Source organism: Salvelinus fontinalis, chromosome 23, assembly GCF_029448725.1.
Source record: "Salvelinus fontinalis isolate EN_2023a chromosome 23, ASM2944872v1, whole genome shotgun sequence".
NCBI lineage: Eukaryota > Metazoa > Chordata > Actinopteri > Salmoniformes > Salmonidae > Salvelinus > Salvelinus fontinalis.
The window spans coordinates 38,793,575-38,808,038 of record NC_074687.1 but is presented as its reverse complement, the minus strand read 5'-3'; the positions used below and the strand labels follow the sequence as shown (position 1 = coordinate 38,808,038).

The window sequence follows — 14,464 nt, the reverse complement described above, 5'->3', positions numbered from 1 at the left end:
TGCTGTTCTTCTCTCGCTACCTGCACAACCCCAGCATTTTGGAACATTGCACTTAGTGGAGCACAAGGACACCTGGATCTACAGCTTTGGATTGTGAGTCTACAAGTTTTGCTCAGTAAAAGGACAATCTGCCTATATGCATGTTAAAAATTTATAATAGAGGGAGGGTGTGTGATTTCAAAAAATTATTCAAAATGGAGGAGAGAGAAATTAACAAATCGTATGGTTTCAGATGAAAAACTAGTGCAATAGATTAATCTGAGGACTTGTTGTGCGCTAATCTTGTGCACAAATATCAATTTTCAAATACTCTACGCTGTTGACCAATCATGACGTCGTCATCGAACATGAAGTCATCATGTAGATTGTTCTTTAAATAAATAAACATTCCAAACATTATTATTGCAGGAGGGACAATGATGTTACCTACAGTGACATGGCTCCTGTTTGTAGCAGGCCTGTTGGGTGTCTGGTCTCAGGACTACTATGAGGAGAGAACAATGAACAAGAGACCCAGAGGCAGGGGGGCCCAGCTGCGAGCTGCAGCCGCAGCCACTGCACCTAACGGGCAAAAACATAATAGACAAGGTATGAGAAAAGACATCCTCTTTTTAATAGTACAGTTACTCATTGCAAAAGTTGCTAATTTCAAATGGTGCTTAAACAGTGAGATCACAGATGTCTTATTATGTCACATTTCTGTGACCATTATTCATCAATCCAATAGAAATCAGATTCCAGCTAAACAAGAGGTTGAGCATACATCATAAAATCAAATGTTAAAGTTTTTACATTTGGTTAACACAGGTACAGACAGTAGATAGATATCTATCTTATCAGTGGATGTCCTGTGGTATACTGTACCTGCTATATTCCCAAGGTGTTGATATACTACGGCATTTTTTGAACATATGAACATGATTTAGCTTGGTCTTTCTGCCCTTGTGAGAGATGTAATATAAAGATAAAGGGTTGATTTCAGATAGGGTTTTTGGCTTCATAGACATTTTCACTTGACTGTCATAACTTTGAATGATTGCATTTCCATTTAAAAATGAGGCAAGATAGAAAACACACTTTAGTTGAAGTACACCTACAGGTAACTGCAAAAATAAAGGAAAAACCAACATAACGTGTCTTAGTAGGGCTTTGGGCCACCACGAGCCGCCAGAATAGCTTCAATGCACCTTCGCATAAATTCTATAAGTGTCTGGAACTCTATTGTAAGGATGCGTCACTATTTGTCCATGATAAATTCCATAATATTATGTTTTGTTGATGGTGGTGGAAAACGCTGTCTCAGGAAACACTCCAGAATCTCCCAAAACTGTTCAATTGGGTTGAGATCTGGTGACCTATTTATTTATTATATTTTTTTACATTTATTTCTATACATATATATATATATATATATACACACTTTAAACCCCCTATGCTCCTTTGAGAACACTCTTTCAAAGTCACTGAAAGTCTTCTTCTAGTCATGGTAGTCAAAATAATGGGCAACTGGGGATTTTTATACATGACCCTAAGCATGATGGGATGTTAATTGCTTAATTAACTCAAGAACCACACCTCTGTGGAAGCACCTGCTTTCAATATACTTTGTGTCCCTCGTTTACTCAAGTGTTTCCTTTATTATGTCAGTTACCTGTACGTAAGTACTTCATAACACATTCATAACACATTCATAACCCACAATGACATTTTTCAATAGAATGGCCTCTTGTCGCAATTGTGTGTCTGACAGCTCTGCACATGACCACTTTTAGATGAGGACTGCAGTCTGGAGCTTACTTTTCTGCTGGACAGCTCTGAGAGTGCCAAGGAGAACCATGAGCAGGAGAAGCACTTTGCCATGGATGTGGTGGACAGGCTCCAGGCTGTCCGTCTGCAGACCGGTCGCAGTCTGAGCTGGAAGGTGGCCCTGCTGCAGTACAGCAGTCACGTCATCATCGAGCAGACCTTCAAGCAATGGAGAGGCACTGACAACTTCAAGTCCCACATCACCCCCATTTTATACATCGGTCACGGCACCTACACCACCTACGCCATCACCAACATGACTAAGATGTACCTGGAGGAGTCCATCCCAGGCAGCATCAAGGTGGCCGTCCTACTCACTGACGGCATCTCCCACCCCAGGAACCCAGACATCTTCTCAGCTGCCGCCGACGCCAAGAACCAGGGGGTGAAGTTCTTCACGGTGGGCATCACCCGTGCAGCCAATGAGCCAGCCAACGTGGCCCAGCTCCGTCTGCTGGCCAACTCTCCTGCTTCCCGATACCTCCACAATCTACAGGATACTGATATTGTGGAGAAAGTCCTCACGGAAATTGTGAGTACGATCTGCCTTGCATACATAGAAATAAACACACAAAAAAGGACAGCAAACCCTCTCACAACCCGCACACCAACAACTCCCGAGAGAGACAGAGAGAGAAAGCATGAGAGAGCGTTAGCAATAGAGAGAGAGGGAGGAAGTGGAGATGACAAGAGAAAGCAATGTAGGGAGAGAAAGAGAGAATGTGGGATGCAGTGCCTGCTCGGGGCGGCCATCGAACAGCAGAAAAGGCGCTACTTGGATTCTACTTTGAGTCACTGCTTAAGTTGAGGTCAGTGCTTCTCTCTGTGTGCGTCCCAAATGGCACCCTATTAGCCACATAGTGTACTACCTTTGAATAGAACCCCATGGGCCCTGATCACAAGTAGTGAACAATAAAGGGACTAGGGTGCCATTTGGGGGACAGCCTCTGGCAGAGCAGCATGTTAATTAGACTGAAGAGGTGGAAAAGGAGAAGGGGAGGGCTCAAAAACACAATATTGGGTGTAATAATGATGCAATGATACAGTTGTGATTTAGATGTAATCAAAGTTGAACTAGGGATATCTTGGATATTGTAACCAAAATCCTCTCAGGAAGGTTTTTTAATAAAGGCTGGGGCCTGAATGACTGACATTCCACAATTTGTAGCTATACAAATGCAAGACACTGTAGCAAGATAATAAATGGTTATCGATGACAGCTATGGATTTTGTCTTTTTTGTTCAATGAGCAGACAGCTAGCTGTCTTACATTTTTTCAATAGACTTGGCTTCTTACCATCTGCATGGTATGAGTGCATATCCCATGGGCTTTACTTTGAATCTGCTATGCCACAAGGTTTTTGTCCCAATAAGGGTAAACAGAGCCTCTTGTGGTTGCACCTTACATACCTAGGAGTGGAAGCAGACAGGTTCTTTCAGTGATCATTTCAGTGATATTCTTAGCTTTCTTTTTATCATAACGTGGTTTACATTTGGCTCGTGGGTATTACAATGGAATGTCTACTCACTGATTTCTTTCAAGTGGCAACATAGCAAAACAGAGCTTGGCACGAAACCATCATTCAGATAACCCCCCACAGTCACTTGTACTCACGCAGCAGGCTTTTCAGAGTCCAGATGAGAGGATTAGAGGTTTAAATGGTGTGTGACGAGGGGAGGCAGAAATATGATACAATATGCTAGAGTTTACAAGTCCTGTCTTTGTAATCTACACTGAACAAAAATATAAACGCAACATGTAAAGTGTTGGTGCTATGTTTCGTGAGCTGAAATAAAAGATCCCAGAAATGTTCCATATGCACAATAAGCTTATTTCTCTTAAATTCCAAGATAATCCATCCACCAGACAGGTTTGCATATCAAGAAGCTGATTTAAAGAGCATGATCATTACACAGGTGCACCTTGTGCTGGAGACATTAAAAGGCCACTCTAAAATGTGCATCTTTCTCACACAACTCGATGCCACAGATGTCTCAACTTTTGAGGGAGCGTGCAATTGGCATGCTGACTTCAGGAATGTCCACCAGAGCTGATGCCAGAGAATTTAAGGTTAATTTCTCTACTATAAGCCACCTCCAACGTTGTTTTAGAAAATTTGGCAGTATGTCCAACCGGCCTCACAATCGCAGACCACGTGTAAACCCGCCAGCCCAGGACCTCCACATCCGGCTTCTTCACCTGCGGGATTGTCTGAGACCAGCCAACCGGACAGCTGATGAAACTGAGGAGTATTTCTGTCTGTAATAAAGCCCTTTTGTGGGGAAAAAATAATTCTGATTGGCTGGGCCTGGTTCCCAAGTGGGTGGGCCTGCCCCTGCCCAGTCATATGAAATCCATAGATTAGGGCATAATTAATTTATTTAAATTGTCTGATTTCCTTATATGAACTGTAACTCAGTAAACTCGTTGAAATGATTGCATGTTGTGTTTATATTTTTGTTCAGTATAGTTGTAAATGTACATGATTTCAGTTTGTATGTTTTGGATGGTGTATGATTGTCTCTAATGGTTGTCACTGTTTTATTTCTCTCTACCCAGACTGACCTGGCTGACAAGGGGGTAGGTACTATTACATTTTGATGCATTTGAAATGCTATCCTCATTCAACCAAATACATAATTAAGTTCAGGGACACTGCATGGTCATATACTGTACATGTTCATTCTGAAACCTTATCCTGCCTTTTTGAAGTGTCCCCTGGCCCAACGATGTGCCTGTGAGAAGGGCGAGAGAGGGCTCAGTGGTCCAACTGTAAGTACTTTCATTGTCCTTTCCAAACACTCCCCAATCACAAAACACTTCTCCTTTGAAATAAAATAAAGTTGTTTGTTCCTGAAGTGCTGAATTTTGTAAAGAGGAAGCTAACATAGTTCTGATATCAGAGGTAATTGCTTGGTTTAGTCGAAGTACCCCCTGTGGACAGAGCAAGCTGTCTTTCTTACTTCTGAAAACACTCCAAATGCTGCAGGACAAAATAGATTGAGAAAAACAACGAATACTTCCTATAAACCTCAGTTGCTAATTTGCGTTGCCTGTCCCGACAAGTTATTGGACATTTCCCTTCCCACATAAGATGTCCCCCATGGAAACCAGGGGCAGCCTATGAAGGCCTTTACTCCCAATAAAAACAGGACCTTTGCCATCGTAAATAACACTTACTAGCTCCATTGTCAGCTAGTCAGAGATGGAGAATGTTGGAGGGGGCTTAAACTGTGACACTAGGTGCGTGATCTTCCACATCATCGGACCAGACTAGAGGCCCCTCTCTGGATGGATGACAGCCATGTTAATGTCAGGGTCCTCAGCGTCTGACAGTCTTGTGCTGACAGACAGTTGCATGATCATTAACCAGGGGCTTTCTCTACAGAGAGATTCCTTACATTCTTAAACTGAGACTTAAAGGCTCTCACAATTACTCTCTTTAGTTTAACGGCCACAAATCGACGATAAGCTGCGAATGGCAACCACCACACGCTGTCCAGGTGCCTGACCTCTCACCTTTTGGTCAAGCAGCAACATGTCCATCCTTGACATACACACACACACACACACACAAACACAAAGCCACCCCCCTTGTGACCTCAGGTCCTTTTACCACCTGCAATGACCGAACAATGCTGACGCCCTCAGGGAAACTATGCTTCACTTTCACTTTTCCCTACTTCTGTAGCCAGATATGGTTAATCTTTCAGTATACAACGGGTGGGTCTAATCCTGAATGCTGATTGGTTAAAATCTCATTCCAGCGGGTGTCTATTCCACAAATTACCACCGGCTAAATCTATGACGTTAAAATGCCTATTTACTCTGTTCCATCTGACTGCGCAATTCACTGTCCCATCAGCACAGCCAAGCAATTTATAAACTTGATCTCCAGTATAAAAAGCATCTAGACATTACCTCACATTTTCTTTAGACTAACATTTAGTTTTCAACAGCTGAGATTTGTATAAACCTTGCTGTCTGTCTGTCCGACATTTGCAACATTGTTTCAATATTCAAATTCGATCTCCTGCTGTCCCATAGTAATGAATGTGTCGGGACGAGACAGAAAGGCAGGCAGCGTTTCTCAGCCAGTCTAAATAATTATTCAGCTAGAATAGTTTTTATAGATATATAAAACAACAACAAAATTAATAAGGGTACAACGAAAAACGCAGCTAATTTGCAGTCTTTCCAGCTTCAGTTTGAAGTGATTGTGTTACAGTAACGTTAGCTGTGTTGTTGGCTAGCTCGTCTGAACGACAGTGTCCTGACGAGTGAGCACATTTTCTATGCCAGGGCGAAATCGCATCTCGTCAGCTTATTGTTATGGATTTATCCAAATAAATGTCACTAGAAAACAGCTTAAGTAAATGCAGCTACTTTGCTGTTATTCTGGCTGCACTGTTTGACGTGACTGTAAGTTAGCCGTAGTTGGCTAGCTAGCAAGCAAGTATGGCAATGGAACATTTAGAATGAACGACTGAACAACTGGGTCGCATCTCATAGATACAGAACAAAAAGACTGAACGACTAGGTTGCATATCTAGCAACCCTAGATTTGTGTCAGGACTATATCTTGTGGAAGAATGAAATAATATGAAGAAATTAATCAAAATAACATTTAATATTAAAATGTAAATATGTTGGTAACCCATTGTATTAAAGTGACACCGTGCCAATATATCCTCCAAACACCATCCTCTTGGGCATTATCACTTGACTGACTCGCTGCAGATCATTTGCAATGGATAGTAGTGGCCTTCCGTCAAACCTGTTTTGTTTTAAAGTGAGTTAAATGAATCTCATGTTGTTCCTTCATTCCACAGGGGAAGAAGGGTCGCCCAGGAGATGATGGAGCCCCTGGTCTTAAAGGATTGAAGGTCTTTGATTTGTTATAATTGTGTTGAATTATTTAATTGATGAACATACCTGTTTTGTTCCTGATGTCTCACTAAGATGCAATATACAGCACATGTCCACTTACTTTGCTTGTATAGACATATATTCCTAATATGAGAAATCTAAATCAAATAGCTCCCGTGTGTACTGTGTAAATAATACAGATGCTCTGTTCTCCTTTCCTTTTAGGGAGAGGGAGGACTAAGTGGACTTCCAGGTCGGGACGGCGGAGAGGTGAGTGATACACTTAAACACGCAGTATTTTTTTAAATTACATTTTCTTATGCAGATATCCAGACATCTATAGATACAAATGTAAGATCTTAATTTGATCCCCCTGTTGGAGGAGAAATGCCCTGCAATGCAGGACATTTTAAATGTGTAGTGTATATGAGGTTTAAAAAGGCTTCTGAAGTTTGTAATATTCCCTTACGCAAAATGTATCAACCGCTACAAAAGTGTCAAAAAATTATAATCAGCACAATCATTCACATTTCCTGTTGCTGCAGCAACCTGGCTCAAATTAACATAATACAGCTGTATGTTGACTAAGCATTTATCAATGTACACTCAGTATACAAAACATTAAGAACTCCTGCTCTTTCCAGGACATAGACTGACCAGGTGAATCCAGGTGAAAGCTATGATCCCTTATTGATGTCACTTGTTAAATCTATTTCAGTCAGTGTAAATGAAGAGGAGGAGTAAGGTTAAAAAAAAGTTTTTCTAAGCCTTGAGACAATTGAGACATGGATTGTGTATGTGTGCCATTCAGAGGGTGAATGGGCAAGACAAAAGATTGAAGTGCCTTTGAACGGGGTATGGTAGTAGGTGCCAGGCGCACCAGGTTTGTGTCAAGAACTGCAAGGCTGCTGGATTTTTCACGCTTAACAGTTTCCCGTGTGTATCAAGGATGGTCCACCACCCAAAGGACATCCACCCAACTTCACACAACTATGGGAAGCATTGGAAGTCGCTCTGGATAAGAGCGTCTGCTAAATGACTTAAATGTAAATGTAATTGGAGTCAATATGGGCTAGCATCCCTGTGGAACGCTTTCAACACCTTGTAGAGTCTGTGCCCCGACAAATTGAAGCTGTTCTGAGGGCAAAAGGGTGGGGTGTAACTCAATATTAGGAAGGTGTTCCTAGTCTTTGGTATACTCAGTGTTTGTACCACTGTTGCTCACGTTCTAACCTATTATACTGTGTTTATTTGCAGGGAAAACCTGGTTACAAAGGAGAGATGGTATGTCATTCAAGTTGCCATTAATATTTCTGTTATTTTTAAGCTACAGTACATTCATTTCATATGACGTATTGCTTTCGATTTCCATTACACAGGGTGAGAGGGGCGAGTGTGGCATTCCAGGAATTAAAGGAGACAGGGTATGTATGAATAATCAAATTCGTCTGCTCTCTGTGTCATGCTTTTGTTCTATTGACAGGCTGATTTATACAGTACCTTTCTTTACTGTTTCATTGACTGTCCACTCCCAGGGTCCTGAGGGTCCAATGGGCTCCAGAGGTGTCAGAGGTCTCCAGGTGGGTAGACAACAGCGACATGTACCTTGAAAATTCATATATTCAGATCAAAGCATTATCCTTTTGTGAAACTCCTGTATAAACGCATACGTACTCACTCCGTTCTCCATTCCCGTCCCACGCACACACACAATGTAGTTGATAATGGCTGTAATCAACCTGGATTGGATTCAGGAGTAGACAGAACACAGTGAATGTAAATACGGTACACTCCAAATAGTATGATATGCTATGTTTGGTATGGTATGTATTAATTTGTGGATGTCCATTTCGTATGCTTTGTTACAAAAATAATTTGCAAATTTGCAAAATGTATGATATGTTACGAATTCCAATTTGTTGTCACTAACGTTAGCTAAGTGGCTAGGTGTCTAATGCTAATGTCAGCTAGGTAGCTAACGTTAGCTAGGCTAAGGGTTAGGGTTAGGGGTTAGGTTTAAGGTTAGGTTTAAAGGGTTCAGGTTAGGGGGAAGGGTTAGCTAACATGCTAGGTAGTTGCAAAGTAGCTAAGAAATAGTAAGTACTTGCAAAGTTGCTAAAATGCTGAAGTTCAGTTGCTAGACTTTCGCGTTACACGCCTCCCCGTCCACTTGCCCAACCACCCTACTTTTGTTTTTGCCTTAAGTAACCTTCTGTCTTATGTAACCATACCAAACCTAACATACAGTATCATACTAGTTTGAGTGTCCCGGATTTACCCTTACTATGTTACGTCTGGTCTATGAGACCAGGCTGCTGTAAACTCTTTAGCTCTTCCCAGTAATTTAGCATCAGTATCTGGGTAACCTTCACTTTATATCTAGATGTGAATGGTGTCCTCCAGCACAGTAGCAGCAGCAGCACATGTTCCCCTGATTAAGGAGTGTTCTTTGTTCCTTCCCAGGGTATACCTGGACCACAGGGTGACATGGGACCTGAGGGCCCTCAAGGAAAGAAGGTTAGTAAGAAGACACTTCATACTTAACTCATCACACACATCTGCTGTCACCTGTACACTTCCTTTTACTATAACTTTAAAAGACAGATTCCTGACACCCATTCTACTACCTGGGAATTGAGGGGCATGTGTCAACCCTAAAAGGCACCCATGGAAGATATTGGCCCAGTGCCATTGTGCCTTCACCTTCATTAGTTCAGCAGTGTGGGGATTAATGTTAGTTTTCACAACCATATACAGGTTTAGTTAATGGCAGGGGTCCTGTTTCTAAATATACACTAGGAACTGCCTAGAGCATTGTCAACTTCCTTACCAGTCCTTTATAGGGATTGTCAAGGCACTTAATAACAGCTATGAAAAGTAAAATGTTCTCTCTCCATGTGAGAACATGCAGGTGTCTGTTGGAAAGAGATAATATGAACAAAAGGGTAAACACTTAGAATGTCAAAGATATATTTTGCTCCCATAATGTGAGTATGTTATCCTGTACGTGTTGAGTGTATGTATTGAGGTTTCTGGCAGATGAAATCTTAGCAGCAGAGTGGATAGGTCACATCATTTGCTAGTGCTGACAAGAAGTGACTTATCTCTTACTAATTGAATCAGCACCACCATCAAATACAATGTTTCAAAAGTTGATGAATTATGGAATAGCAATGTTTAAAGTCTACCCTGTTATTAGGAATATGTTTTAAGTATGTAAGGTGTTGAGCATCTAAAAGAGCAGGTCTACGTTTATTGTCATGAGTCTTGTCCTGGAGGCAGAACTGATCGATTTTCACTAAATGGGCCAGCTGCAAAGTCAAAATTGGCTGTATTGCAAAAATGTATGAAAACAAAAATGTGCTATTTGGTCTTCATTTAAGGTTAGGGTTAGCAATGTGTTTGGGGTTAAGGTTAAGGTTATGGTTAGGCATTAGGGTTAGCAATGTGTTTGGGGTTAAGGTTAGGGTTAGGCATTAGGGTTAGCAATGTGTTTGGGGTTAATGTTAGGTTTAAAATTGTATGACTTTGTGGCTGTGCTGTGCCAGCTAGTGACCATTCTGCAGAGCTGCCAGAAAGATTAATGACGGAAAATGCAAACCTGCTTTTTAAGAGGTCAAATGTGATTGTTCCGTTGGTATGGAGATATGCAATGAAAATTGTGAGATATCTGCCTTGCTTTGGGAAAACCACTTAGAAAGTTATCTCAGCTTTCTTCTTGACAGGCTCCACTTCTTTGCTATTTCTCATTTAGGATGAAATATCTCCTAAGTCATGAGTGAAGCTCATAATTACTGCAAACTCTGCAGTGAACCATTGCCTCCAGTAAAACAGCTCTTCATTGTTTTGAGACTGGGTGTTTTTGACTACTTTGAGTCGGAAACTCAACTGAGAAAATGCCTGGCTGTAGGATGTGTCCTGACTTGTTTTAATTTGTAGGGGCCAAATAGTTGCCCACTTTTCCATGTAAAGTGCAGTTCAGACAATAGCTCATCCACCAGTACTGTTTTCACCACATTTCAACCGGAGTTGTAAACATTGAAATGAAGGTAAAAGTTCAATGCAAATAAATTGACTTAACCAAACTAACAGGTTGTTACATCAATCTAATTTCAACATAGTCATCAGAACTATGTATATGTTGAAAATTATTGAGTGGTTTAAATTGTAAAATGTTAGATTTGATTAGACATTTTATTTGACATCGTTTCAATGTTGATAGTAAAATGGCATGTTTAAAACAATGGCGTTGTTTCAACATCATTCTATCAACCTAAATAAAGAGGTATATTGAAATAAAACACGAAGCCATAGTCCAACGATTTCTGCCTGAGCAGTGATTCCTACTGGTATATGAGGGCTAATGCACTTTAATGAGAATAAGTCCACCATCCAGACGCCTACCTCTGTACCCTGCTTAGCAATCAAGCTGTGTTCGTTTCATCTGAGCTATCATTTCAACACATTTAGACATTGATTCCATACTCAGTTGCGTAGACTACCTAAATAACATTGAATAGTTGAAAGTCATTCGGAGTGAGGTTGCATTTATGTAGGCTCATTGCCCAAAGGTAGGCTACGTTGCCCAAATGATTTGCCAAACAAAGTACACCATAATTTCAACATGTAGCTAGATATACTATCATTCATCCATGGTTGATTGGATCTTTGAAAGTTTAGAAGTAGCCCTATAAATAGGATGCCAAATTCATGATATTAATAATACTGTACAGTTTTACCTTTATTGTCTTGTATATGCAGGATGGTTGGTTGATTTAAAATGTAATCTACAAGTTATTAATACAGTATGTTGGATTCACGTCTTCATCTCAACCAAACATTTAAGAATATGACTAAATCAAATAAAACTTTATTTGAAGTGTATTTGAAGTTTGATTTGATTTAGTGCCATTCTTTAACTTAGATTTTTGGTTGAGATGGAGACGTGAATCCAACATTTCAATCATTAATTGATTGAAACCAAATAGCAATATTTGAAGGAGAGATTATTCTGCTTGCGTAGTCGATATACTGTATATTATGAATAACATATACCGGTATATAAAAGACAATATCCAAAGATAAAAGCTTATTATTCATATCATGAATTTGGAATCGTCTTTATAGAGCTAATGGTAATTACTTGCAAAGATCCAATTAACCATGGACGAATGATAGTATACCTAGCTTCAAGTTGAAATTATCCTTTGGGCAAGTTAGATGTCAATGTTGCCTAGATAAACCCAACCTCACTTCGAATTTACTTTCACATAAATGTGTAAGAAAAGTTACTTTCTTTCTTTCAACAATTCAATGTTATTTAGGTAGTCTACGCAAATGAGTATGGAAGCTGATTAATGTCTAAATGTGTTGAGATTATAGCTCAACTGAATCGAACACAGCTTGTTTCCACAGTCAAGCAGGGTAAATAGAGGTAGGCATCTGGATGGTAGACTTGTTCTCACTGAAGTGCATTACGCCTCATATACCAGTAAAAGTCAACGTTGGTCAGGCTAGCTTCACATTTTATTTCAATATATGGGGTCCGAAATTGTCACCCTTGATAAAGATGAGCAATTTTAACTGTATAAAATAATTCAAATACTGAGCTACAATATATTGCAGAAAATTGGGAAATTATAATATTTTATACTAATACAATTGCTCAGAGAAATAGATTTTGATTAACAAGTAATATTTTTTCTCTCAAAGGTAGGGGTCAAAATGATTATATAAATAAAGTAGTCAACAGTTTAGTATTTGGTCCCATATTCCTAGCACGCAATGACTACATCAAGCTTGTGACTCTACAAACATGTTGGATGCATTTGCAGTTCGTTTTGGTTGTGTTTCAGATTAGTTTGTACCTATTAGAAATAAATGGTGTATAATGTACAGTCATTTTGGAGTCACATTTATTGTAAATAAGAATATAATATGTTTCTAAATACTTCTGCATTCATGTGGATGCTACCATGATTATGTGAATGAATTGTGGATAATGATGAGTGAGAAAGTTACATAGGGTAACTTTTGGTCAAAGATCCTACCTCCAACTTCTTACCATTACCAATAACAGGGAATGATAGCATGTCTTGGGTGTATGATCTTTGACCCTTTGTAACTTTCTAACACATTCAGGATTATCCATTATCATGGTAGCATCCACATTCATGTAGAAGTGTTGACCATATTATATTCTAATTTACAATAAAAGTGACTCCAAAATAAAAATAATACATTATTTACCATTTTTATTTCTATTTATTTATTCATATTTTTTGCTCAATCTGATTGGATGGGCCTGGCTCCAAAGTGGCAGGCGTGGGCCCCGTCTTTTTCAACATTGAACAAGGTCAAATAAAATATTTGTATTTATTTATTTATTTCACCTTTATTTAACCAGGTAGGCTAATTGAGAACAAGTTCTCATTTGCAACTGCGACCTGGCCAAGATAAAGCATAGCAGTGTGAACAGACAACAACACAGAGTTACACATGGAGTAAACAATAAACAAGTCAATAACATGGTAGAAAAAAAGAGAATCTATATACAATGTGTGCAAACGGCATGAGGTAGGCAATAAATCGAATAATTACAATTTAGCAGATTAACACTGGAGTGATAAATCATCAGATGATCATGTGCAAGAAGAGATACTGGTGTGCAAAAGAGCAGAAAAGTAAATAAATAAAAGCAGTATGGGGGTGAGGTAGGTAAATTGGGTGGGTAGTTTACAGATGGACTATGTACAGCTGCAGCGATCGGTTAGCTGCTCGGATAGCAGATTTTTAAAGTTGTTGAGGGAGATAAAAGTCTCCAACTTCAGAGATTTTTGCAATTCGTTCCAGTCGCAGGCAGCAGAGAACTGGAAGGAAAGGCGTCCAAATTAGGTTTTGGCTTTAGGGATGATCAGTGAGATACACCTGCTGGAGCGCGTGCTACGGGTGGGTGTAGCCATCGTGACCAGTGAACTGAGATAAGGCGGCACTTTACCTAGCATAGCCTTGTAGATGACCTGGAGCCAGTGGGTCTGACGACGAGCATGTAGCGAGGGCCAGCCGACTAGGGCATACAGGTCGCAGTGGTGGGTCGTATAAGGTGCTTTAGTAACAAAACGGATGGCACTGTGATAAACTGCATCCAGTTTGCTGAGTAGAGTATTGGAAGCTATTTTGTAGATAACATCGCCGAAGTCGAGGATCGGTAGGATAGTCAGTTTTACTAGGGTAAGTTTGGCGGCGTGAGTGAAGGATGCTTTGTTGCGGAATAGAAAGCCGACTCTAGATTTGATTTTGGATTGGAGATGTTTGATATGAGTCTGGAAGGAGAGTTCGCAGTCTAGCCAGACACCTAGGTACTTATAGATGTCCACATATTCTAGGTCGGAACCGTCCAGGGTGGTGATGCTAGTCGGGCGTGCGGGTGCAGGCAGCGAGCGGTTGAAAAGCATGCATTTGGTTTTACTAGCGTTTAAGAGCAGTTGGAGGCCACGGAAGGAGTGTTGTATGGCATTGAAGCTCGTTTGGAGGTTAGATAGCACAGTGTCCAGGGAAGGGCCGGAAGTATACAGAAGGGTGTCGTCTGCGTAGAGGTGGATCAGGGAATCGCCCGCAGCAAGAGCAACATCATTGATGTATACAGAGAAAAGAGTCGGCCCGAGAATTGAACCCTGTGGTACCCCCATAGAGACTGCCAGAGGACCGGACAACGTGCCCTCCGATTTGACACACTGAACTCTGTCAGCAAAGTAGTTGGTGAACCAGGCAAGGCAGTCATTAGAAAAA

At 40.4% G+C, this 14,464-nt stretch overlaps 1 pseudogene; it reads left to right on the top strand.

Annotated features, from left to right (window-relative positions):
• Positions 1-411: 411 nt before the first annotated feature.
• Positions 412-14,464, top strand: part of LOC129821292 (collagen alpha-1(XXVIII) chain-like) — a 45,115-nt pseudogene continuing 31,062 nt past the window's right edge.